General features: G+C 38.5%; 1 protein-coding gene and 1 long non-coding RNA gene across 3 annotated transcripts in view; both read left to right on the forward strand.

Moving 5' to 3' along the window:
- LOC148223184 (uncharacterized) overlaps window positions 1-6,285 on the forward strand; it is a 63,657-nt gene extending 57,372 nt beyond the window's left edge. Inside the window, exons 3-4 of the long non-coding RNA XR_015804807.1 lie at window positions 5,012-5,111; window positions 5,950-6,285. This is a non-coding gene — a long non-coding RNA (uncharacterized LOC148223184). The remainder of the gene's footprint in view (window positions 1-5,011; window positions 5,112-5,949) is intronic.
- A 1,282-nt stretch (window positions 6,286-7,567) lies between these two features.
- The window catches only part of RAPH1 (Ras association (RalGDS/AF-6) and pleckstrin homology domains 1), an 89,007-nt gene continuing 70,294 nt past the window's right edge, over window positions 7,568-26,280 (forward strand). The window contains exon 1 of one of the 2 annotated variants that reach the window (XM_088167901.1): window positions 7,568-7,605. The gene's annotated coding sequence lies outside the window, so the exon portion shown is untranslated. Of the gene's footprint in view, window positions 7,606-8,160; window positions 8,460-26,280 lie in introns of those variants that run through there. The other variant, XM_014880299.2, reaches the window with a different exon arrangement.

Below are 26,280 nucleotides of genomic sequence, written 5' to 3' on the forward strand. Positions count from 1 at the left end.
GGAGAACAACTGAACAGTAGAAGTGGAAGACATGGTTAGATTTTGATGAGTTTTACAAGAATTTGAAGTTTATGTGAAGAAGGTGTACTGGGCTAGGCAAATTGGTTAACATTAATGGACCTCTGGGAGGATCTGGAGGCTCTGGAGGGAGTAACAGGACAGCAGAATCACTTAGCATACACAGCTCAAGAAAGAGAAGTGCCAGTAAGGTGCTTCCAAGGTGATCAGAAGAGCTCATTGAGGTTGGTAAGCATGAACTGGGCTACACTAGCTAAATACAAAACCACAGAGTTGCTGGGGGACCATGGGCTCTGTTCTTTGATGTTAATTTCACACTGTATTACCCAGTTTGTTCCTAGTTGGCGTATACAATAGACTTTGCAAGTTTTTTCATATCTGTTTTAAGCTTAATTGTCAGCTAAATAATCAGGAAAATCATGGGGTTTTAAATCTAATTTCACAAATACCTTTTAAAAATAAATGTATAGACTTTTCTGATTGATAATCTAGCACTTCAGTATAGGCTTATGAGCTTTCCAGTCCCGTTTATAAAAATATGTTTAATAAGAGGGCACATCCAGTTATGATTGTAGTGTGACTTACAGAAAACCTACCTGAGATAACATGAGTCAAAAGAATCCACTGAGTCTTCTCTTTCTCTACATGTGCACATTGATACAGTACAAGTGAAAAATGAGTTTCAAGATTTGAATAAAAGACAAGATACCTTTCACTTAGTCAGTATAATTTTACAGGATTTGTCTCATAACCTGTGAAACTTTATGCCTTTCTGTTCCTTCCTCAGAAAGCTTGTCCACACAGACTTAGAAGTAATCCCCTAATGAGCAATATAAGTATGGTAGAGTAAGATGGAGGGGATTTTATTTTCAGCTTTCTTAACACCATATGTTCACTTAATCCCACTCTTCATTTAGTTAAAGGTAATCCCTGAGTACTTGAGAACAAATTGCATGCAAACATACATTATGTGTATGGGAGATCTGTGTAAAATTCTGCACATGTGTCTTAGACTAAGGAAATCCCACTGATAGCTGGGGCAGTTGAGTTTTCCTATACAGGTGCTCCAAGTCATCTACCTCAAAAGTACACATTAAGATTCAAGAAGGAAATGTTCTCAGAAGGAATTACTAATGAGGATTGCTTGGATTTTTGCTCATCAAATATTGAATAAAAATCTTCAAAGTTATTCTGAAGTGCCCTTTAATTTTTCCTACCTCATCACTAAAATTATTCAAAAAATCATGATAACTCTCTCTGATAAGTCCAGAAACATCACACAGACCACATTAAACATGCCAAAATATTTATTTTCCACTCTTCAATTCAGAATGAGAGTTTGAAAATAAATTGTAGAAGTTTCAAAGTACAATGATAAAAATGCTGAAATTTACTGTTCAAAATCTACCGTCCAGTTATCTACAGCTGTTCAAAAAAAAATCTGAAACTTCCCACAACTAATTTCAGTCATTCACAGAAAGAACAACTGCACCAATTTATACTACTTCTTTCAAAAAATGTTAACAGTCCAGCCAATGTCACTTAAGCGATCAAGACAGAAATTCCAGTAAATCCTAATGTATGATTTACAAGATATATATCAAATATTTCATATGTGCATGAAAATGACAGGAAAAAAAAATAGTTCTGCTCTGTAAACATTTGGTACAGTTAAATAACAAAATTTCTGGAAATAGCTGTAATTTCTACCTGGTCTTGCAACTTAATTAATGCCAGCTGTCTCCTGAAATGAAAAGTCTATTTGAGCAGGTCACTTTCCAAAATGAGATCTGAGGACAAGATGTGGCTGAAGATATTTGAGGAAGAGCAGTTAATAGTAACTGGAAAACCAAACCACTGCCAGTACTGCATATACCAGAGATGTGTCAATCTATCTCTGCAGCTCCAAAAACTGTGTCACATTGCTGCAGTGCATCCACACAAAGCTCCCCCTGCAATTATGGCCAGTGCATAAAAGGGTTTGACTGAATTTCCCTCTGTAAAGAAAGGAAACTAAATGTAGTCTTTTGGATTTTCACAGTGATCTCTCTTGAAGATCCAAAATTTGGTTCTCTCTCAGGCAGCAATGTAACTATTAACTCTATTTTATTGCACATTGAAAAAATAATTTACACTTTAACAATTATTAAATCAGATCTAGCAGGTAATTATCCTGTAATGAGCATTAACTGTGTATAAAGTATTTGGTGTGGAAGGACATTTCAACATTTTCAATGTTGAACATTTACATTAAAATGCCCTTTTTCTACCTCAGCAAGCAAAAGATGTCACTTCTGAAGTGAGTTGAATTTTCAGTGTAAAATGAGAAATGTTGTCATGGAGGAAATAAAAATAGATTAACAATAATCTGCAAAATGCATGACTACTTGTTGCTTTTTTCATGATTTACTCTATAATGGTAACATTAGAAGATCTTTGGATCTTCTGAGAAGTGTTTTCCAGTGTTTTCTGACCCAGAGAAATGCCTAATGCAGGCCCCTGGGTTACCCTGCAGCTCTTCCAGTTTGGTATCAAGCACAGCCTTTATACCTAAAGAGTCAGTAGAGTCATATCAAGAAGGTCTTTGCAAGAAGAGAACTTTTCAGGAAAAATTTGAATCACAAAGTAGAAGTAGCAAGTAGAAACAAACTGAGTTTCTTTTCCCACCCCACTCTGCCACTCACCTCCCTCAGTATTTTATATTGTGGACTTGATTCTTTTATGTAAAGCAGTGGTTCTCAAGACTGCAGAACTTCTGGTATTCTGCTGACATTTCACTATGTAATTTCACATATTAATGACCAAACCTCTCCCATTACACTATAGCAATGGGATCTTTTGAAGTGGTGATGTTTGCCACTATGCTTGAAATTCTAGTGTTGTTTGAATAAATGTATGGAAAAGAATCACTATTTGTATTTTAAGTGAATAATGTGCCAGAACCTCAGCATTTTTATGAATGAGTAATCTCATAGTTTTCAGAGACAGCTAAAGACTGTATTTATTTGAAGAGTCGTTTGCAGAATTGTTGCCATAGTTTTGGTTCCTTATTTTAGACCACACTTACCCTGTAGTGACCTCTCCAAAAACTGACCATAACAGAGACAATGTCCTCTACTTTGGCATGTGTTGACATCATCCCCCTTCCTATTGTTTACACCTCATTCCAGTTCATGCCACTTTTTCTTCCCCATGTTAATGGCCATTTTCCAATTCATCTTCATCAATGAAATTTCTTTCTCCTGGTTTTAAAGGTACAGTCATAGAGCAAAGTATTGGTTCTCTTGTCTCCAGGAAGATGATGAAAATGGCTTCACAATAGCCAGTGCATCAGCTGTGATTGGCACCCACACTGACATTATTTTCCCTTGTAATCATATTAAGTCAGCTGAAGGAAAAAGAAGGGCAGCAAGAGAGTATTAATAGATTCTTGGGGAGTGTGATAGATCTTAAGGCCTGTAACTGCTGCAGAAAATCATTCATTTATTTGCCTTTCAGTAAGAGTCTCTAGAAATAGAAGCATTTTACATTATTTTGTTCCTAAGGATATAAAAATACATACATTCTAATTGCACTTTGGAGAAGGAAAATTAATAAAGACAACTGCGCCATTCCCCATTAGTGGAAATGCCTGCAGTTAACCTGCCTCAAGCACTTTCAATATCACTGAATCCCTTGGGTGGGATTTTCCAAAGTGCCAGCATTAGCTCAGCCCTGCTCCCATTAAAATCAATTAGTGACTTCAGCCTGGGAGGAGAGTCCAGAGAGTCCCCGTGGTGCTCTGTATGTTGGAAGATCCTAATCGGTGTGTGTGTGTTGTTCCTTCCCTATTTTTATGTGCATGGCTGCACAGGTGCTCCAATGCATTCATGAGAGCCAGAGTTTACCTCAGAGGACTTAAAAAGGAATCAGAAAATTAACTCTGCAGAATAAAGAGTAATGGAGGGTAGCAGAGATAGATCATGGAGGCAAAGGGAACTTCACATAAGATGAAATTTCATCAAGTGTGTAACGAGATCAGCTAATTGCAGCCTCTGTGCTCCAATTCATAGAGCAAAACCTTCCAGAACACGTTTTCAATACGATTTCACACAATAAATTTTCTGTCTATGGAATCCAATTGTCATGGGCAGTCATCAAGGCAAAGAGTTTAGTAGAATTAAAAAAGGGATTTAAGAAGCTTTGTGAGCAAAGACAACATTTGCAGCTGTATGCACTAGATTACAACAATGCAGGGGACAAACAAGCTTCCTGCTTCAGCAGCATAAGCTGATTGCTTTGAGGGTCAAGAAGAAATGGTTTTTTGGCATGTGTTAGCCATGCTGATTTATTGAGATATGTGTTGGTGTGGTTTGAGTCTTCATTAAAAGGACTGATAATGATAATGATAATTATAATATCTATAGATAGATTATTTGCTAATCTCCAATGCTGGCATTTCCATAAAAAGCGTATCAATAGTAAGTCTGTAATGAAGTTCCCTCCCAAGCAAGGGACTGATTTGGCATTGATGAGAGCAGAATTCAGACCTTGGCTATGAATAAGGTTTCCTTTCTCGCTCTAAGAAAGTAGCTTATTCTCTCATCACCTGAGAAAGACAATGTATTCTTCTCTAGTTCTTAGAGGTGGAATGAAGGGAAAGTGCATAGAGAAAGAAGTGTTATCTTTTCATCAAGAGACATCCTCTTGTTTTGGATTCAGAGCTGTCATCCCACTGTAATTCAGGAGTACTTCAGTTGGAATTAGCCAAGATTTTTCTCATTTACGCTGATTAAATGAGTCCAGAAAATGGACTCATGCCAGTGTTTGTGCTGGTGCTCCTCTGAACTTATTCCCCTATGCAAATAGCAGAAGTCTTCCCACCAAACAGTAGCCCTGAGAAAGCTTAGTGGCCTTTGCCTAGAACATGAGGAGTTTCTGCAATGGATTATGTATCATGCTGGCTGGCTTGAAATCTCAGAAGCTCCTGTCCAAGTCTGCATTCCTATTACAGGCTACTGCTGTCATCATACCAGTTGCTGCAGGGTCAGAACCCCTTCAAGACATCCTTGTTTATGAACAGCAGATAAGATCGGAGAGAAGACATTTTTAACGTAAGTTTGGATGAGCTGAATTATTGATGTTAATGGCTATGGGTGCAATACCTGTTGCTAAGAAATACTGTAATACTTCGTCAGAATTCCTATTTTGAAATGCCATTATAGCTAGGTGAGCAGCAATAGATACAGTATAGGCTGAGCAAGCTATTGATGAACAGGAAAGGCTTCTTAATGATTTTGTGCCTTGAACCCTGTAATTGGCAAAAGAAATTCATAAAGAAGCAGGTGACAAGAGTCAGACTGCTCTTCTTGCTAGAGCCTGCAGGCATCAGAGGTGCTCGAGGTTCCATGATGGTATAGTTGCATGGATATATAGATGGATATATAACTATATAGATAGTTTTGATTGACAGTCTGGGTCAGACCCAGCAGGTCTTCACCAAAATGTGAAATTTCTACTGCACAAGTAATTGAGCTTTCTTAGGTCCAACAAAACAATCAAGACGAGAGGTTTTTGCTAATTTTAACTCTCATATTTCCAGCCCTTGCTTGGTGTGTCCTTCATAGAAATTCTCCTAACTGTCTAATGATCCAGAAGCCTATGTAACCTTTGCTTATGTTTTCTTATCAGAATTATATAAATACAGAAAATAAAACCTTTGAAGGATTCAAAATTAAGCTCAGCTGCCAGCAGTGCTTAGCTTTATGTAAAATTGAGATTGATAGCATTTGGGGAGAAGAAAAGAATAGCCATGGAATTATTGCCCTAATTTTAAAAATGATCCATTTTATCCTTTTTTATTTCAATGCAGATATACATTTAAGCCGACCTTTTAACCTACTCAAAAGGCTTCTCTTATTTTAATTCATTACCTGTTAATTTCATTGGCAGATGTATGACTAAATTTCCTGTACTACTTTGAAAACCTTACCCAACGCCTGCTGCAGGTATGTACTATTTCCTTGGCCTGGGGGATGATTTTACATTACTAACTTACATCTGTAATTGGATAGTGTTTCTGTAGGATGCACATAGATCCAATCTAGTCCTCAAGCTTAAAATGGTCTAGCTCTGATCTCTACCCTACATTACCCTGCTGTCTATTGTCTGCTCAGGCTTAGGGACAACCTAGCAAGTTTGACACAAGGGAGTAACATTTCCACATGCCAAAAGCAGAGTTTGCAGTAGCCAGCTGCAGCCTCTTTTTCCTTTTGAGAGAATTTCATAGCTGAGGGTATGCAGCTTTGCACACGTCATGGCTGTGCATTTCCTGAGCTGCAGCAGTGCAGAATGTGAGACACTGCAGCACTTCTGTTCTGGGTCAGCTGCCATGGAGCTGCCATAAGGAACCTGGCCATGGCACACCCAAGTTGCTCCTTGCATTGCCTGTGCTTCCTCCAGCCATCTCAAGTCTGCTTCTGGGGGAGGTGTTGTCATTCTAATCCCTTCAGGGTCACGGAGGATCAGTAGGAAAGTGTGGTGGGATTAATACAACCTGCAGACCAAGTCTAAACCTGCTGATAACATCAGATTCATAGTCTCTGCCAGCTCACTCTCACTGCTGATATGCAGCAAGTGCAGAACAGCACTGAAAACTGAAGTATGTATCACTTTTATTAAATAATATGGGCCCAGATACCTTTTAATTGTGGGGCTTCACAAACTATGAAGCCACATATCGGTAGCGGTGTAGAATTGGGAACGGTTGGATTAAAATGATTATTAAAATTATTTAATTTGCAACTCCAGAAGACTACTGTAGTATCTTAGTGATGAATGCATGTATTTTTATTCCATATTGATAATTTATATATTTCTGCATCCACAGCTTTGACCTTAACTTCTCTGGGATGTTGTTAATTGGCAACATCTTACTATGGTGTCCAGAATTTGTGATTACATGTTAGGGCGAATTTATATAGCAAAGGTTTTAGATGTTAGAATTATATGGGTGAACTTTGTTTTTCAAATTACTTTATTGTATGTACACATGAAAATAATTTTCTCCATGTACTAGCTTGTGTTTTAAACAGATCTTCATGTTGCTGTTGACCTAGCTTGTAATCTCATTGGTAAATTAGTACTTACAGCAGTAAAACAACAAGCATCTTTTGCATAATTGTTCCCATTTATGGAAAATACTGTACTTTAACTGACTTAAGTTTTCTGTCTGTCAAATACTGACAGATAAACGCTGATGTAAAACATGCCTGAGCTCTGTCACAATAGACAGCGGGTGTAGCACAGAGAAGCACGTTCCCGGTGGAAGGCAGCGAGGATGCCACCTCTCCTGCGCTGTAGCTTGGAGCCCCCAGGCAATAAACTGTATTTAAGAGAATCTCCTCTCCTATAGCACTACCTGCAGTAGCAAGCAATGCGTTTATCCCATTTTGTAAAAACCTTTAAAAATAGTGATCCTGGCCCCGAAGCTGTAGTAGGCAAACGGGGGCAATGAGATGAATGAGAAACGGGGACAAACTCTCCGCCGGGGCAAAGCGTAGCCGAGGAGGCGCGGTCCGCGGCTGGGACACACGACAGAGGATTTCGGTAGGATTTGGTAATTTGCTGATAAAAGAAACCTTGGGTCTGGGAACAGGGAACGTCCCACAGCGCCTTTACCTGCGGACGGAACCGCAGCGCCCGCCGACAGCGCGCCGGCCACCGCCCGGCGCGGGCGGACCCGCTCAGCGGGCAATGGCACCGCAGGGATCGATCGGCACGGGCGGATCGGCTCCGCGGGGATCGATCCGCTCCATGGGGATCGGCACGGGCGGATCGGCTCCGCGGGGATCGATCCGCTCCATGGGGATCGGCACGGGCGGATCGGCTCCGCGGGGATCGATCCGCTCCATGGGGATCGATCGGCTCCGTGGGGATGGATCGGCTCCGCGCGCGCCAGCCTCCCCTCGCGTGCCCAACGGCCGCTCGCGCGCCCAGCCGTCCCTCGCGCGCCCAACGGCCGCTCCGGCGCTGCGGGGCCGTCGCCGCCCCCCGTGGCTGGCGCCGGTCCCGGCAGGGCGGGGCGAGGCGCGGCCCGCGCGCCGGAAGTGAGCGGCGGGGGGAGCCCGGAGCGGCGGCGGTGCTGGGGTGGCAGCGGCGTGTGGGGTGCGCCGTCTCCGCTGCTGGGCAGGGACGCGCCTTGGCCGCCGGGCGGAGGCGGTTCCGCGCTCGGCGGAAACAAGGAACGGGAAAGGAAGGGAGCGGCGAAAGGAACCGGTATCAGCGGCCACCATTAGTGGCGGCAGGAGGAGCAGCAGCAGCAGCCGCTGCCGAGGGGGTCTGCGGGCGGAGCAGACCGGGTGCCGCCGCCGGCAGCGAGCGGCAGCGAACCCGGCGCCGCGCCCCTCTGTTCTGCGGGGTGTCGCCGCTGCCCGCCGGGGCTCCCCCGGAGCCGGGGCGAGGTGAGTGGCGGAGCCGCCTTCGTGTCGCTCATTTCTGGGGGGCGGTGGTGGCAGAGCCGGCGGGCGGCGTTTCCTGCCGCGTCCCCTCGGCCCCCGAGCCACCGCCGGGGCTGGGCGGGAGCACCGGAGCGAAGGGCTGCGGGAGGGGCGCGCATTTACCGGCCCGCGCTTCTGCCCTGCGCCCCTCCACGCCCCGGACACCATCGGGTGGTTTTTTTCTGGAAAAGCTCTCGCGACTGGTGGAGGCTTCTTGTATGTGTGTGCCCCCCGGGTTTTCCCCGAATGAGGCATGCCTCGGAAGGGGCTGGGAAGTCAGCCGGGGATGCGCAGGGATGTAGTGTGTGGCATGCAGACAATGTCAGCTTGGGTGAGTCTCCACCCTGTGCAGCCGCAGGCAGTCGGGTCCCCGGCGCAGGCATCGCCGAGGCGCGCGCTGCCACCCGCGGAACAAAACGCGCAAATGCTCGTTCCTGGTGCAAGAAGGAATCGTGGGTTAAAAACCAAACACCAAACCTGAAATCTGTTAAGCTTTTTAGCCGTACGACTTACTGAAGGCACACTGGTTTGCGAAGAGCCTCCCAAGCAGGCTTTATGCCTGCCTTGGTTTTCATGAAACTGGGAAAGTGGTATATTATTTTTTCTACGTGGGGAAGATTATTGATGGTGGGAGAGAAAGGAGGAGTGTCTGTATACACGAGTGTCACATGACCTTGTAAAATTCATATGGCTATACTTATTTTTCTCCTGCACTCATACTGGTTGTCTTAAGAAGCCAATGACTTACCTGTTCGTTTTGGAAGATTTTATTTCTTTTGGATTTGTTACCTTGTGGGGCAGAAAACAATCACCTGCGTGTTTGAACACTGTCTCTGCATTTTATCATTTTTACTAGTATTTCTATTTTTACTGGGCTTATAGGTGTTTAGAAGGGGATGAACAGCAGTCTCTGTAATACAATTTATTTTTTACTGGTAGATTACAGGTACACTCCATTTGGCAAATGTAAATTATTTCATATGACTAATATCTTTACATTACCATTCATGTGGTGGATGAATGTTTTGTGAGACTGTAGAATCACACCCACTCCATTTTGAAGGAATTGCCTCTTTTTGTCTGTTCCACCTAGTGCCCTCCAGACATGGATACATTAGCTTGTTAAACACCTTAGAGCAGAAGAATTAATTTATTAATTCTGGGTGTTTATTGAAACAATATGTCTAGAACAACAAGTCTTCCAATTTTATTGTCTTTAATCAGCTTTTGTCTGCTGAGAAGTTTTCTATTAAAATAGAAGAATGGGAAAATTACTTGATAAATCATCCTGAAGAATGAAAGTGTAGGTCATAATCTAGGGAATACTTTCCACATAAGTTCTATAAAGATCTAGGTATATCCATATTTAATACACTGATATCATTCTTGGGTGGGTGTGGTGGGTAGTGGAACACACCACTGTTTTTCTGCACCTAAGTTGGTATGTGATTTTTCATACCACTGGGTGATACTCAAATTGCCATCCAGAAATCCATGTTACAGGAGCTTTTTGGTTTCATACAACAGAAAGGTAAGTGGCACTAAGGAATTTATTTATTTTTTGTCTTTGTACAATTTTCATTTTCAGATAGATATTTCCTTAAAATGGCCTCATTTTTATGCTCAAATGATATGCAATGAAGCATCCTTCTACCGCTGCTTCTCTGACTCAGCATGTGACAATGAGAAAAGTATTAGTAAGGGATAAACCACAGCTAAGGAAAGCAATAGTCTGTTAATTTCTTGAAAGAGTATAAAAAATAATGTGAAAGAGAATACTGACAAATTTTATATAATCTTCAATCTGCCTTTCTTGCATAGTATCTTGAAAATATTGCCTTAACGTTTGAATTTAAAGTAGTTTTTTTACAGTGGAGTACTGTATTGTCATAAACTGTGTTCAGCTCCCTGTGTGTTGAAGCTTGTTCCTTTATTATTAAAGTCAGCCTGGGTACAGAGAACACCTGTTGGTTTAAAGTATTGTGTGAAACTGCTGCAATGCCCTTCGTAGGTAAAGGTTCACTGGGGTTGGTTTTAAGAGGCTTTGTTTTTCACAAGGATGTCTGCGTTCTGGCTCTCAGAATATATGGGTATTGCCTTGTTTCCCCCAAACCACTAGTCTTTAGTGGTTGTTTCTTTATTTGAATTTGGTCCTTTGTCTATTGCTTCAGCATTAAGGTTTTTGATAGAATCAACTGGCTTTTCTAGCTAGAAATAGTTACTTCTTGTGCTTTAAATTGTAGATCTTTATCCTGTGTTAGTCTCATCTTTACTGGTGATACCTGCCTTCCTTCTTCAAACTTTTTTCATCCACTGGAGGGGGAAGTAAAAACCTATCAAACTGGGACAGGGTTAAATCTGAGTGGCTAAGCCAGTTAGGTAAATACTAGGAAGAATAGTACTGAAGATCTCAGCCATTAAGTATTTTACATTACCTTCTTAATAGAAGAAGAATCCAAATCACTTGTGTTACAACTGAAGCCAAAGATTGCAAAATAATCACACTCTGCCTTTTCTGTTTTGTTAAACAATAGTTTTATTATGGAATTTCCAAGTACAACTGAAATAATGTACTTCACAACTTCCCATTAACATCTGTTCATACTGAGGATCCTGCTGATTAAATCTAGAACTTGTTACAAACCCTTACCAAAGCCAGAAATGTCCAATTTTTGTTTCTGGCCCCAACAATAAGCCATTCTGTCACGTTTCACACTCTTTCACTGCAATTGCTAGAAGAAAATGTGTTGATTTACAGCTGAATCAGGCAATGTCAGATAAACAAACCTCATAAAAAGGTGCGATCCAGATCTGTTTTATTGCTAAGGGTTAGAAATACATTGGAATGACAGCAGACTGCTGGGTAGTCAGGTTTAATCCATTTCTATGTGGAGCGTTAATTTTGTTTCAGAAAACGTAAATTAAGAAAGAAAAGTTGACATATTGAGTAAGTCCTCTTAAGAATTCAAAAAATATCTTTGATAATTGGCAGTCACAGATTTTGAGTGAGTACACATATGGAATGCTTTCTACCTTTAGGAATGTCTACAAGGTTAGGTAATGCCAGTAAAGAAATTTGCACTATAATTGCCCTTTATAGTTGTTCTTCAGATTAGCAAGGGATTTAAGTTTCTCATGTTAATCTGCAAGTGTTACCATCACTTTTAAAAAGTGTCCATTGAAAATGGCATATTAGTTTTTATATGTTAATACTAGAAATTAGTAATAACTACCCAATTAAACAAATGGGTCCCTGTGAGAAAGAACTGAAATTCAATAATGATAAAGGTTGCTTATAATCCTTCATATAGGAAATTTGTATAAAGACTAAGAACAGTGTCTTCAGAATATTTTTATGCAATTTGATCGAGATATATTGACTGATACTGTCTGACATTTTAATGAATTAAAGTCACTTTTCTGTTTTGTTCCAAGTAGGAGTTTTAGTTATTTGTTATGTCCAGCTTTAGCGGAAGTGTTTCATGTAAGATGTGAAATAGTTTGTTGGACTTGTTTTTTAAAACCCATCTGTTAGTGAAGAGCTGTTGAAATGTCCTGGTCTGTGAGCTATCACTGTACTTGTATTGTAGAGAGGAAGATGACGTACATGAGAATTTGAAACTGTCCTGATGTTAAATATTAGGAAAATAATTTGTTGCCATCTTATATCATAATGAGTTGGTTGGATTTTAGGGGGCGTGGGGGAAGGGAGGCCTGGAGGTGGGGAAAGAAATTCCAGGGAGGATATAATAATAGTCAGAGAACATAATTTTTACCTGATACTGAATTTCTAGTCTCAAAAATTCATCAAAATAATTTAAACAAATGTTTAAAAGGCGACTGAATCTTCATTGCCTCTGGTCTTTTCAAGATAGCAGTATGTAAGGTGAAATTTCTTGTACAAAATATTGTAGGGAGTCGGGTGAGGGAATTACTATCCGCAGTAGTAAAACTGTTATATTTGCTTAAGTAAATACTACAGTGTTCAAGAACTCAGGTTGCTGGTAAAAATGCACTGATCTTGCATAGCATAAATGGTAAGCTGAATATAGATTATTCTCATCTTCTGTGAAAATTAACTGAATTATCATCCCTTATTGCAACATTAACATTGTGTTGTTCTAATTATTGTATTTGACATCTGCTGAAATGGTCATGTATGGTGTGAGGGTGTCAGTACTCTGTCAAGTGTTTAGAATGCCAAGTTGTGTTCATAGACAAACACCTTACTGTTTCTTAGTTTATTGCAACAGAATAGCTGATTTCTAGCAGACCAGGATTAGAAAGAAACAGGAGCAATAAGTGACATCACTCACTCGTCAGTTTTGTGGCTGCTACGTTTTATTACTTGTGTCAGTATTCTACTTTCATGTAAAAAACTCTTGGAGAAGTTAAATGTAGAACTTGATCATTTTTCTCAAATCTGAAGTGGAAAAATATGCTGTCTAAAACACACATACAGAAAGGGGCTGGAGGGAAGCTCATTGGTGTCCTTCATCTTCTGTGATAACTTCACCCTTCAGAAAGTTTTGGGAGCAGTTGTAGGGGACCTGTTCATATGACAGTGAGAGCTGAAGTCCACTGCCTACTGCTAGCATAGGGTTCTTTGCTGCTGCCATACTGTGATTGTCTCATTGTCCTTCCCTTTTCCCAGAGATGTAGCAGTTTGCTGAGTTGGTAGGACCTGTGGTATTCCTGGTCTTTTTGTCCTGGTTAAAGTAAATTAAAAGAAAGTGGAACTGTGCTGTGCTTACAGTCAAGATGTGCAGTAAGTTACTTCTTGTAGTTGCTTTCATTGTTGCCTTCTTGGCTCTTCCAGTAGGAAGGAACAGTTTGCTCCCCAAAGAAAAGCTCCAAGTAGAGCTCATTGCTTCATACATGTGTAGATTTCATCTTGATGCAAATTCTGTCATGTTTGCACATTTCTGCCTTAAGAACAGCCATCTGTAGCACAGAAAAGGTAGTTTAGTTGTTTGAACTTGTTTATAGATGCCTGGTAAAATTGGTCCCCCCAAACTAAAACTGTTGTTGAGCTAGTAGTGTCTGCTTCTGCTGTTGAACAGTTGTGTGTCAGTGACTTGTGAAAAATTCTGCTGGTTCTTTGAGGAAGTACCATAAACTCATCAGGGATTACTTTGTGCAAACGTATAGTTCGTTTTCTGAAATCCAGTTGGTCATGATAAAAGCAAAAATGTTTTCAGAAGTGTCCAAAAGACTTAATTGTGAATCTTACTTAAATTGTAATTGGCAAATTTGCATTATCTGCTTGTTAAATTGTATTTTAAAGGTTGTATCATTGAATAGTGTTAGAAGTGCAAATAATGAGTATGTTTCAAGTCCCGTCTTAAGTGGTTGAATTTTTACTCTGATATCACCTTTTCAGTTAAATCCTTTCAATATATGTAATGAAGTTGCTTGCTAAGTAACAGTAAGTTACTGCATAATGTTAAAAATGCTAACTTTACAGCATAGAATTAATACTGTGACTTTTTTGTGTATGTAGAATTTTATTCTTCTTGCAGTTTAGACATGCTAAGACAGTTTTGCCCAACTGTATTGTTTCAATTAGTGATGAAAAAAGTGCTTTTTTGTTGTCTGTGGATTTCTTTTAAATAGTTCCATTGATTATGATGGTAAAATATTCTGTCTAAAATGCTGGTTTGATTGGTTTAACCACTGGGAAAATACGTTGAAACTATGTATGACAGATTTTTCTCTCTGTCAAAGGTCCTGTAGATTTGGAGAGGAACTCTTACGTTTAACTGTGAAGTCGCTGAATTGATCCTTGTGGTACACCAGTATTGAAAAGATGTGATGTCACTACAGGCTTGGAGTTGCTGTAGAAGATAGCAGTAGCAGAACAAATGTGCAAGTTCTTTGAAAGAAGTGAAGTTCCCCATGTGTTGTTTATATTCTTGTTCCAGTCATTAATCTCTGTACAGATGCATTTGCTAAGCCTGGAACAGTCCCTGTTTGCATCTCTGACAGTGCTGACCCAGTCTCAAGAACTGTATGTTTCACTCAGTGGGCTTTTTTTTTCTTCCTTGTAGGTCCTTTAAAGAGATGGTATTAGTGAGAGCAGAAGAGAAGCAGTGGATCCTAGAGAACCTTTTTCCCCCTTATACTTTTCTTGACAGAATTATCCTTAGGTAGCTTTAGAGACCACTAAAGTATTGTGCATTAAAAAATACTCATAAAAAACCCAGAGATGGGCAATATTAAATCCATGTAAATTCTGTGATGCAGTTAACAGTATAATCCACAGTGTGCCAAAATGATAAAATTGAAGAGGTTATGTGTTGAGAGCTGCTGAAAGAAGAGAAGCTGAATCCTTCTATCCATCTTCCTGGACCATGATTATATGCTGTTTTGCAGAATTCAAGGTTCTTTTACTTCTGGGATGTAAAGACATTTTAAAAAATAAGGACAAACTCCTTTCCGGGTTATTCTTTCCATCTTACTGGTATGAAAAGGCATCTGTCCTGGCTTTCAGAATTTGTTGTAGGAAGTACTTAGCCCTCTGGTTTTGTAAGTAATTTAATTTTCATATCTAGATGCCTAATGTTATCTGTACTTATTTAGACAAACTGCTTTACAAAACTGGGTTGGGTTCTAACTCAGTATTGAAAAGAGTAAGTTTTCATCTTTCAAACATCTTAGGAACAAGACTGATTTTTGCAGCCTAATGATGATCTTCCAGAGGTGAAATTGGCGTGGGAAGCTTATTAGCTTTGCAGAAATACTTTGCTTGCATACTAATTGCCTTAATTTTAATCCCATGGGATTTTTTTCTACTTTTGTCTGAGCTCATTGCTTGTTACTGTTTTACATTTAGAACAAGAAGTATTGAATTAGGTAAAAAGAAGTACTCTAACAAATGTGAAACCATTTCATTATGACTATGACAGTGTTCCCTCAGGTTTTCTCATATTGTTATCAGAGAGTACTTGAAGATAAGATCTGAAGATCTTAAATTGTGTTAACTCTGAGACACTGTGTCTACAGGAGCAAGACACCCTATGTAAAATAAATGCAATATCTACTCTAAATTCCTACAGAAGCAATGGCAGCATTCACTGCCCAGGGAGATTTCTCACATTTGTTCTGTTGGAGGTACAATATTTATGGATTCTGTCTGGACTTAAAGCCTCAGTCTTTGGTATTGCACTGTTGGCTGCTCCTCAGCAGTTTCTTGGTCTTGTATGGTTGTTCTTGATTTCATCCTGGTTCATGTCTGTATAATGATGAGGCATCTTGCATAGGATTTTTGATTCTATGCCAGAAGCCAAGCATTCCAAGCTGTCTTTATTTATAGAATCATAGAATCGTTTAGGTTGGAAAAGATCTTTAAGATCGAGTCCAACCATTAACTTAGTACTGCCAAGTCCACTGCTAAACCATGCTTGATTTGATTTTGTATATGTAAAGGTCACTGGAGACTAGATGTAAGAAAAACATGCACAAAATCCCCAAACATGCTAAGCACCTACTTATCCTTACCTTACTAATTTTGCTTCTTGCTCTGCTCCTTGTTAGAAGGATCACTGTGAACTCATTTCACCACTTAAAATCGAGTTAATCATTGTTAGAATTTGTTTTAATACACCAATGCAAGTTTGGACTTTCAAGGTGTCAGTAATCATTCCTCTTTACAGATGACTAAAGACTTAGCACAAATGTGGTTTATAGTGCATTTTCAAAATACTTCCCATCATGAAAAATCTCATTAGGTTGTTCTAAGCCTTTAAATAAAAATACCATACAAATCTCTGTTTTGAAGGAAGTTGTCACTTAGATCTTTATTGCATGACTCAGGAGCATGACCTTTTAGTTGAACAGGCAGGTCTGAATGGCTTTGACAGAAACATGGGTAGTTGCATCCTGTTCCTGGAAAAGCATTCTGCAAGTTGTGTGTATCTGCACATTTCTGGTACTTTGGAGTTGAGTCAACTGTAGTTGTGTCTTCTAATAGATAGTTCTTCTATCTATTAAATGGGGGCATTTTATTTAGGGGTGGAGGAAGGAAGTCAGTAGTTTTCAGTCACTAGTAACCTTGCAGAGCAATAATACTGGCTGAAACTTAATCAGTCTCTGAGCATGTCACAGGTCAGAATAGTTCTACTGAACCTGGGTAGAGAGAAGATCACTTTTTCTTTCACCTCTACTCTGTTGTGTCTATTAATAAGTAACTTAGTGATATGATCAGTTCTGTGGAACTGAAAGGCTGTTTCTCAGATTGATGTGAGTGCCACAAATAAATTCCTGCCCAGGGTAGAAAGAAAGAATTATTTTCATTAAGATCTGTTCAGTTGTTCTGGATTAGAGACCTCTGAGATACTTGCTAAGAAGCACAGCAAAAGTGAGAAGTCTCATTTTCAACAATTACATAGAAGGAGAAGGGTCCCATAGAAAAGTAGGAGTGTTTTTTATTTCTGGCAGCTTGCAGAGCTGAAAATGGGAACAGAGACATGAGTGAAATTTTCAAGAGGAACCACATATCCACATGACAGTTGTTAAAGTGGAACATACAGTATCTTTATGAAAAATGCTCTGTTAACTTCTACTTCTATCCAGTTGATAGTGCAGCATTCAGCTTAACCTTCTGTGCTTCCTGTCCCAGCTAGTGAAAATCAGAGATGTTCTAGTTAAAAGAGAAAGTAAACCCCCAAAAGCACCATGTAATTAGCTTGATTGAAACTTTCTGTTTTGATAATATTTATGTCTATTCAGCTCCAGTGCATGCAAAAACTTCAGAAGGTTCTCAAAACCAACAAGTTAAAAAAAAAAAAAAAAAAAAAAAAAGCCCTTGGCATAAGTTATTACTGCTGTATAATGGATCTTAAATTATCTTTTATCAACCGGAATGGAATATTTCTGGAATGACTGGCGTGTGTTCTGAAGTTGAAAGTCCAGCACAGAGTAAACAAAGTATTTTCAGACTATGCACTTTCAACGTCAGTCGTGTTTCATTTTTGAACTGTGATGATTTAGGTGCCTCTCTTTTTGCCAAGAGGTGTCGATCTTCATTCTCCTGAAGGATCAGATAGTTAATATATTTACAGGTATCATGTAGGGAGTTAGCTTGGATAGATTGTGAGGCCTGAAAGCTTAGGGAGTGATTTTATGTGTTTATTATTTTTCTAGATAATTTAAAAGTATGTTGGCTTTGCGTGGCCTTTAGATTTAAAATACACATAGTGTAGGAAAAAACATTCACTTGATGCATATTACTTTGATTTAATGTACATGCTGTCTTGCTCTCCTTGTCATGGGAAGAATTTAAATTGAACCTGTTGTTGCTTGCTTTATGGCCTAAAGACTGATCTGAGTGCACTACATAAAGCAAGTTATGGTATTATCTTTCACTTTTTAAATTATTCCTCATTATTTAGTACTTCTGATGATTAATGTTTTCCAGTAATTCTTGTGAAATGTATACTTTCTAATTTTGAAGATGGCAATGCAAATTTTGTCCTTGATAACGTGACCATGGGCCAACTTCATGTCTTTTTACACTTTAGTGTAAAAGATTCATTAACCAATAATAAAATAGGACTGTATTTACAAAACAGGAGAATGTGCTTTAAAGCAATGTCTTCCTAACACTTCATCTAGTTTCTTTGTTTTGTCTAGGTTAATGTAACCCTTTCTGAGCTTGAATTCCACCTGTGTTATTTTTCTAATCCTGAAGGTGCATGGTCTTCCTTTTGTTTAGAATGTATATCACCTGAAACTAGAAGACCAGAATTTATGTATGTATGTATGTATTTATTTATTTATTTATTTTGCTCATTATTAACTTTCTGAGGTGAGGTTCATCTGGCATGCTCTTTAATATAACTCTTGACAAAATGTGAGCATTTGAGAACAATGCAATCGTATTTGTTTCTATACACATGATCTGATGAAACATAATAAAATGCTACAAGATATTAATGTGTCTTGTGTAGGACATTATTCTAGTTAAAGCTGCCTAAATTTTTTTTCTATTTTAGAGTGAGTTGAAAAGCAAGATAAAAGATCAGTTGTTCTCTTATGAAAGTGTAAAAATTGCAGCTGGCCTTATGTTGTCTGCATTCTTTTTGCCTTCCAGTGTGGATTTAAGTATTAGAGTTTACAACTGCACAAGGCTTCACTATATTATGAAGTACCCATAAGAGTTGAGAGGGCATAGCCTCCTGATAGATTCAGCAGCTGCTGCTTCATTCCTAAAATGACTTCTGCTGGATTGCAATGAACTGTTGGAATTTTAGCATGATTCAGGTACTATTACTGACAGGAATATTGAACTAACATATATTCAAAAGTAGGGCTTTTCCTATTTTTGCAGTATGACTAAATAATTAATATCTGGATACTGTGCATCATAAATCATTACCTTTTATTATGTCTGTTTATTCCAAGTCACTCATAGTGAAGTAACAAATTTTTTGGAGTATAGTAATAGCCATTGTTTGAAATGGTGGTAAGTAGTATATGAAGTTTTTTCGGTTTTTTTTAGTAGAATTTGGAATACGTAACTATTATGGAATATATAACTATATGGTTAACTATTTAAAATATTATATTATATTATGAGATCACTTTTTGAAAAGGAAACTGAAAATTTTGCCTGACATAACTCATTGTGGAGAGATGTAATACTATGACGTATACTATGACAACTATAATAGTTGTCTATTAAACTGAAGAACACAGCTCTGTGAGGTAATTGAAGGTCCAGTAAAAGACACTCTTAGTTTACATAATATTTCTGCCATAATTTCTGAAGTTCTGCTTGCATCCTTAATGTGATGGGTAACATTTCCCTGGGGAGGGTAGCAGCAGTCTGATTCTGTGTGCATCAAGAATCGTCTGTGTAGCTACATGGAACTAGTTTGAATGTATGGTTTGAGGCTTATATTTCAACTGTAGCAAATAGTGATGATCTTTCTGTCAGTAGGTGTGCATGCAGGAGCCTGGTATTTAATGGCATACAGATAGACAGCTATGTAGTTTTCATATTTTTATTGCCACTGTATTGCCAATATATTTTATAGATTGTATTTAGAAAATATGTTTATAACTAACTTTGATCTCTTACATTTCAGAGATGATCAAAATAAGCACTGAAATAATATCCATGACTTTGCATTTTTTAAAATATCGATTTGTGCCCTTTCTGTATTGCTGAGTTTTTATAGTGTCTACAGGAACATGACATTATTTTAAAATAGGAAGTTAGGTCTGCCACAGAGGAAGCATTCTATTATGGATTAAATGCTGTCCTTGTCATCTTTGAAACACAGTTTTTCTGCTCTCTTGTTACATTCATCATTTTTTTCTTCATACAGTCTTCCAGTTCTTTAGTGGAGTTGCAAACAACAAGTAGCTTTGAAAATTGTCTGTGTAGCTCTCTTGTCCTCTTTTTGGGAATTCATCTTGGAATGTTTACTTCTGAAATGCATCTGATTTGAAATTGGATAGGTAATAAAATACTTTTTTTCTGTGCTTAGTTCCTTCCTGCACTCAGGTTTATGTTTGTATGCATGCTCTTAGATGTTCTTGGCTAGAACTGTCCCACAGGACATATTCTGTCCATGACAACTGGGCAGGATATTGTTCTTGGTATTCCCCATCTCAAAACACACATGGTGGGAGGTTGGATAGTATTTATGAGCTGTGTTAGTCCTGTGCTTTGTGCATGTTCTCCTTAGCTGGGATAAGTTCTTAGATGATGCAGAGGAACTGGGGGGAGAGGCTGAGAACTTGGAGTCTGTGACTTGATTGAATTTTTTAAAATAGGGGTTTTTAACTGTTAGGAAGAATAGAGCTGGAAAGAGGTGCTGTTAGAATTGACCTTATTGCTTACCACAAAGGCTGTGAATTAATACCACAGATGCATTTCTCTTTTACTTGTTTTCTTCTGAGACAAGGTTGTGACATTAGATGACAAGTTGAGACAAGGAACAAACAAGATCTTATGATGCATCCCATTTGGTTTTTACAGGTATTGCTTCTTGAGTAATGTTGTGGGGCACACTCTGGCTTGTGGTTGAGCTGTTTCATTTCCAGAGCTCTTAAGTGGTTGCACTGAACAGAAAGAGACAGTGCTGTCAGTCAGGCATGGATTCCTGGTAGGCATTCTCAGTGCTATTGCCATGGGACCACAGCCAGGCAGTTCCCTTGTAAGCATGAAGGTCCACATTGGCTCTGACAGAGCCTATGGTACTTACAGCATACTAGCACCTCATTGGTGAGTCATTTGCTGCTGATTGTTCTAGCTACTGTCCATTAAATAATGAGTTTTGGCTAGTTGCTTGACTAAAATTGACATGTTCATGTTTGTTCATGGCCAGGTTTTCAAAGAGTGGTTATTGCACTAACTTTTAACTGGTCACAGTTATGGCAGGCTTTTACTATACTGCTGTGTAATCAGACAGTATCAGAATGTGAGGTTAAGATTCTAGAATTCTGTTGAACGGTAAAAAGACAGCAAAACAACATGATCCATATCTTTGGCTTTCTCTAAGTTTAGTAAAATAGAATTGTTTTTAAAACTTCCTTCAATTTATGGGGAAATTGCCCAGGTAATTGCTTCCTTATCTATTCTATTTCTATGTATTATCCTTCAAAGTATGCTGCAAGATTTCTGTTAAATGCAAAGGAACATTTTCAGTTGAGTGTCTAATCCAGCTGTATGAAAACAGTTGTTTCAGCTTCACAATAAAATCTACCTTGTGTATAAATAGTTTAGAACTATGTCTTAAAGACTTTAGTGGGACTTAAGTATCTGAGGAGTCTAGGAATGGAATATGTTGGTAATACTGTGTGCCTCTTAACTAGTGCTGTTTATGAGCAAGTGTGCAAAAAGTATATTCGTGTAAATAAAAGGGCTTTTTCTTTTCTGACTTTCTGAATTTCTTAATACATTTGCGGCTAGAAAATTATAGCAGTGAGTACTGGGAATGCATTCTTGTCCATGCTACCAGCAGTATTTAGCATTGCAACAACAACAGTATCTGGAAATCATTCCCAACTTTCTTCCATTGATCTTTGGGAATGTTCTTTTTCCTACAGAAAGTGGACTTATTTACTTTCTTGTACTTGCAAAGGGGTGGAGAGTCTCATGATTGGGGGGGTTTTGGTGTTTGTGGCCTCTTGGCTTTTTAAAGACAAAGCTGTTGAGGTCTTCCTTCCAGTCTTCGACTTGTAAAATTATTATTTAAGTGGTATCTTCTGTCTTTTGTATGTGTGTAACGTTGTCCAGTCCCAAGTACACTAACCTTTCTTGACTTCTTAACACTTTCTTCTTTCTGCTATTACTCCCTTCTGCAAAAAAATATCTTACTTGCTCAAGATGAAGCAGAAGATATATTTAGAGAAACTTGGACATTCTGACTTTTCATATACAAGTTGCTTGGGTTGTCTGCTGTGCCCTACAAATAGTTGAGTTTTAACCTTTTTCTTACGCAGGGAAGGAGACGTCTTCCTGCTTTGTTCAGTACTTGATGATGAGATGGGAGTGGTGTTGTATTTATACTTATAGGAGCTTTGCATCAAGAAATCTCCAGTACCATAATGAAGAGATTGGAATTAGTCACTTTTTAAACTGTTTTATTAGTATCTTTCATCTTATTTTTCTACAGCATGAGCTGTGAACTGAACTTCCAGATGATTTATGTGTTATTCATAACATTGTTAGCTATTTTTTGTTTAGTTGTTTTCTTTATTTGTACTCTGAAGTTACTTTGGATACAGCATCTGAAATATTTTGCATAGTAGTGTCAAAAAGCTTAGGGTTTTTTTTTCCTAAGAAAAACTCACCTTTTCCTTTGTACTTCATTAAATGTTTGGGTTGTCCTTGATCTGATTTTAAGTCTGATTTTTGTCTCATCCCAGCCTGCAAAATCAATTTGGCAATTAACTTCCTGATCATCCATTCTGTACAAGTGTGTATAGAAGCTACATGCACTCTGACTGTTGAGCCTAGATACCTAACTCAGAGAGTGTGGATGTTTTTATGTTTTTATAAAATGGCTTGTGAGCATGTCACATGTTTAAAAAAACCTGTTGCTTTGACTTATGTCAAATCTTTTCAGCTGCTGAGTCACAAATAACTTAATTCAGTCTCTTGTTTCCTAATGCACTTATGTGCTATGAAAATTCAAATGTCTTGTCTTTTGCTGGGTGGACTCTCTTATGGTCATTTACTATTTTATTTTAAAGGCCCAAACATAACTTCCCTTCTTTATGCTGGAAACAGCCAACTTGTCTTTTATCAGGCTGTGGTCTGAAAAAATCTTTTCTCATTAAAGATTTACATGTGAAGTCTAATGTGGCGCGATTCCTGTCACATTACTAGAAGTTTTCCTGAAAAGCAGTGATGAAAGTGTTCTTGAATGCTAGACTTGGAATCAGAAAGCACTGATCATGTTTTACTGAAGTTAGACTACTCATTTTAAAATTAGATTTCATTGTTTGTTGGCTTTACTGATGTGCCATATCAGTTGAAGAGCTGTTCTACCTTGCCCTAATTTTTTCCAGCTTTTAAAAAAAACCTTGTTTGTTTTTACAGTCAGAAACCAAAAGGTTTTATTAGTTTTAATTCTGTTTTTACTACTGAATGGAAGGAGAGGGGAGATTGTCATGACATATATGACAAAGGAGCTTAATTTCTTGTGACTGGACCATGATTTCTACCCATCCCTCTTCCATGTTCTAGAGTTAGTAAGGGAACTGCTTGCTGTGGTGTAAATGAACAAAATGAGATACCCTAAACCGCATGAATGCACTTTAACATGCTACTTGTGGAGGAGAAGGTGGAAGAAGGTGATGATTTAATAGGAAGAGCTGTAACACCTCATTTTTGTGATGAAGTATCATCTTCATTTCTGAAGGGTGAAGATAGATGAAGGCCCTCACCTTTATTTTCAGGTGTTTCACTCCTGCTGGTGGAAACAGATGTGTAGCACTGTCAAATGCAACATTCCTTTACAGTTTGGATCTGGACCCTGGCATAAGTTACTCATAAATAAATATGCACAAGGAATTCAGCTATATGTTTTGGTAGCTATAAGCTACTTTTGCTGCATAGATGTGTTGGGTTGAAGGGAGGATGTGCAGAAAGCGCCCTATGGAATGAAATTTATAACTCTGCAAAAATTATTTTCGATTTTTTTTTGCTTTTAAACCTGTTCCGATTTGTTACAAACTGGCCCTTCAGAGTATGCTAGTCTGTAGCTGCTATCAGCAAAACTTTATAAATCCTTTGGAAAGGTAATAGGAAGGAGGTGCCAGCAGGGCTTAGACCCGAGTGGTCATTTAAATGTCTGAAGGAAGACAGAAGAATGATAAAAGCCATGAAATAATAATTCTTTTTTAAGCTTCATTGTAAATCCTTTCATGGTGCTACTGTTTTGATTTGATTCAGCATGAGATAGAGACCTAAGATTCAAGCATAAAAATCTTTTCTGCAAAAAATGAAGCTATGAAAATCTACCACTCACTTCACACACTGTACTATTAGCAATCCAAGGAAATGAGACTGTAGGCTAATGGAATATGTGACAAACTCCTGCATCTGCATAAACTTTTTTCATAGAAGAGTAGACAAACACAACTAGGAAATTATTGTCATTTTAAATATTGAGGTGATACTGAACTAAGAGATGCGGCTTTTAAATTGATCACTGTCACCTACATTTTAAATGCTTGCTGCTTTGTGCCTCATTTTGGCTACAGCAAATTAATGCCAGATCAGTTCTTTCTTGCCAGTCCTTGTCCTTATGAAGACGTAAACATGGTCCAAATAATTAGCATTTCTAGTGTCACAAATTACATTCCTTATACACTGTGGTCAACTCAGCTGCTTTAGCAGTGCCACAATGACAATAGTCAATGTGGTACACATTCCACTTTCAGTGTTGTATTCTGTAGTTTATTCATCTGGCTCAATCCTTAGAGAGGTCTTTATACCAAAGAAGATATGTTCTAGGAAACAAAAATAATTGTTCTTTTGGGATGTTCGGAAAAAAACTTTAGTCAGAGGCTTGCCAAATTCTTACACAGCTGCTAAGATGATATAATGTTTTTTTTGTTTGACTAAGATTGTAAATATGAACTTCCTTCCTCCTGCATTTATAATTATTCTAGCTCTGTGCAGAATTTGTGATAAATCTCTTCCAAATTTCTGTTGAGGGAGAGTGTCTATGAAATGCTTACAGACTTCAACATGCAGTTGATATTTGCTTATGAAATGGGTGACCTAATTTTCTGTGAGCTAGATATAACCTTCTCCCATAGTCCTGCCAGAAGAATGTATGTCTAGAATAAGAGTTTGTCCTGGTTTTATTTAGCAGAAAACTCTTCAGCTGTGAGAATTGATGACCAGAATAGCATTAATCCGGAGAGGTGCTCACTGTGGTTAAGTTGCAGATTTGGTCAGAATTCAAAAACCAGCTCAGAGTGGACAGTAGGTTCTGTTCTGTTTGTGTGTGTCCGCTATTCCTGCATTTGTTGTGAGCCCTGTTTCCTGCTGCTTTCCGAATTGCACTGAAGGAAATGACAGCACTGGCCATCAGCTTTGTGGACACAGACTTAAGTATTTTGGAAAGGAACTGGGCCTGGCTGCACCAATGATGTAAAGTGAGGTTGTATTTGCCTTAGGAAGGGGCGTGGCTCTTGGCTCATGATGTAAACTCAGTATGCAATATGGTATGAAGCTCATTTTTAGCCCTAGTTTTCTAACTAAATTTTAATGCTTGAAATTGTATCTAATTGTTTTCATATGAAGACATGAATTTTTATGTTCTATAGGAAAAACTGAAATAGCGTGTGTTAATAATATAACACATCTACAAAAGTTCTGAGTTTTTAAACGGTCTTGTAGTATCAATGTCTGTAAAAGGTATGTTTTGTTGGGTTTTGTTTAAGCAATATCTTGGTAATATCATTATATTTCTGTCACATAAACATGAACAAAATGTCTGACTAGTTAAGAAGTCATCTGTTTAGACTTCCTGCAAACTTTCCATTTTCCCATCGAGTTCAGGAAAGATTCAGCCTTGATGGCATCTGATGTTAAGATATGATGGCAAAAAAAAATAGGAACGTTTCTTTCTTGACAAACTGTTGCTTACTCAAAGTTTCTGAAATGTGTATTGGACTCTGAATTGTATAACAGAATAACAATAAATACAGTATATATTTTGTGATGCTCTTTAGAGACAGATGATTTCAACAGCAACAAGCTGTTTGTGCAGAGTATCACGAGGAACTCTAGCCATAGCCAAGAGTACAGTTGGCTGGCTGGTAACTTTGTTTGATTACTGAGCTCTGTATACCTTTTGAAACCAAAAATTTCTAAGATACCATTTGCATTAGGAAAACCTTACGAGTGTCCTAGAGAGCTATGTCTCTGCTGGAAGAGGACAGTGGAAAATAGTCATTCTCTGTTTTCCAGAAAGCAGAATATAAGGGTCCTTCTTCATCTCTCTGTAAGAGGAAAGTAATTGCAAACATTGAAAAACAAAAATTGGGTGTTGTTGCAATTAGAGTTTTATTTAAAAACTTAGATTTAAGGTATTAGGGATGTACAGCGGAGTAGCAGAGTTCTCATGAGTACTTTTTGCACCAAGTGAAGGTGTAGCAGAAGATATTTTAAAAGTGTCATTCCAAAGGAATTTTGCAGTCTTGCCTTTGGCAATGTGGTGAAAAGATTAAAAAATTTATACTTTGCCTGAGTTACTCCAGGCTTAGCTTGGCACTTTTACTTTCTGGTTATTACACAAATTTTGTGAGCCCT

This window comes from Sturnus vulgaris, chromosome 7 (genome assembly GCF_052056855.1).
Source record: "Sturnus vulgaris isolate bStuVul1 chromosome 7, bStuVul1.hap1, whole genome shotgun sequence".
NCBI lineage: Eukaryota > Metazoa > Chordata > Aves > Passeriformes > Sturnidae > Sturnus > Sturnus vulgaris.